Source organism: Arachis hypogaea, chromosome 20, assembly GCF_003086295.3.
Source record: "Arachis hypogaea cultivar Tifrunner chromosome 20, arahy.Tifrunner.gnm2.J5K5, whole genome shotgun sequence".
In the NCBI taxonomy this organism is placed as follows: domain Eukaryota; kingdom Viridiplantae; phylum Streptophyta; class Magnoliopsida; order Fabales; family Fabaceae; genus Arachis; species Arachis hypogaea.
This window is the reverse complement of record NC_092055.1, coordinates 23259900-23261287: the sequence shown is the minus strand read 5'-3', so window position 1 is coordinate 23261287 and position 1388 is coordinate 23259900. Positions and strand designations below refer to the sequence as shown.

At 40.9% G+C, this 1388-nt stretch overlaps 1 non-coding gene across 1 annotated transcript; it reads right to left on the bottom strand.

The window, feature by feature from the left end:
• Positions 1 to 252: 252 nt before the first annotated feature.
• LOC112788155 (small nucleolar RNA R71) lies at positions 253 to 360 on the bottom strand. Its single transcript, XR_003195532.1, has one exon. It is a non-coding gene; the product is annotated as a small nucleolar RNA R71 (small nucleolar RNA).
• Positions 361 to 1388: the final 1028 nt, after the last annotated feature.

The following is a 1388-nucleotide window of genomic DNA, read 5'->3' as shown; positions in this document are numbered from 1 at the left end:
CAGCAGAACTGCAAGTTTCATGGACTTCCATCTGAAGATCCTTTTCAATTCTTAACTGAATTCTTGCAGATATGTGATACTGTTAAGACTAATGGAGTAGATCCTGAAGTCTACAAGCTCATGCTTTTCCCTTTTGCTGTAAGAGACAGAGCTAGATTATGGTTGGATTCTCAACCCAAAGACAGCCTGAACTCTTGGGATAAGCTGGTCACGGCTTTCTTAGCCAAGTACTTTCCTCCTCAAAAGCTGAGCAAGCTTAGAGCTGATGTTCAAACCTTCAGACAGAAAGAAGGTGAATCTCTCTATGAAGCTTGGGAAAGATACAAACAGTTGACCAAAAAGTGTCCTTCTGACAAGCTTTCAGAATGGACCATCCTGGATATATTCTATGATGGTTTATCTGAGCTATCAAAGATGTCACTGGACACTTCTGCAGGTGGATCCATTCACCTAAAGAAAACGCCTGCAGAAGCTCAAGAACTCATTGACATGGTTGCTAATAACCAGTTCATGTACACTTCTGAAAGGAATCCTGTAAGTAATGGGACGCCTATGAAGAAGGGAGTTCTTGAGGTTGATACTCTGAATGCCATATTGGCTCAGAATAAAATATTGACTCAGCAAGTCAATATGATCTCTCAGAGTCTGCATGGAATGCAAGCTGCATCCAACAGTACTCAAGAGGCATCTTCTGAAGAAGAAGCTTATGATCCTGAGAACCCTGCAATAGCAGAGGTAAATTACTTAGGTGAACCTTATGGAAACACCTATAACTCAACATGGAGAAATCATCCAAATTTCTCATGGAAGGATCAAAAGCCCCAACAAGGCTTTAATAATGGTGGAAGAAACAGGTTTAGCAACAGCAAGCCTTTTCCGTCATCAACTCAGCAACAGACAGAGATGAGCAGATAATTTATACGCTTTTTGGCATTGTTTTTAGTATGTTTTTAGTAAGATCTAGTTACTTTTAGGGATGTTTTCATTAGTTTTTATGTTAAATTCACATTTCTGGACTTTACTATGAGTTTGTGTGTTTTTCTGTGATTTCAGGTATTTTCTGGCTGAAATTGAGGGACTTGAGCAAAAATCAGATTCAGAGGTTGAAGAAGGACTGCTGATGCTGTTGGATTCTGACCTCCCTGCACTCAAAGTGGATTTTCTAGAGCTACAGAACTCGAAATGGCGCGCTTTCAATTGCGTTAGAAAGTAGACATCCAGGGATTTCCAGCAATATATAATAGTCCATACTTTGGTCAAGAATAGACGACGTAAACTGGCATTCAACGCCAGCTTTCTGCCCAAATCTGGCGTCCAGCGCCAGAAAAGGAGCCAAAACCAGAGTTGAACGCCCAAACTGACACAAAAACTGGCGTTCAACTCCACAA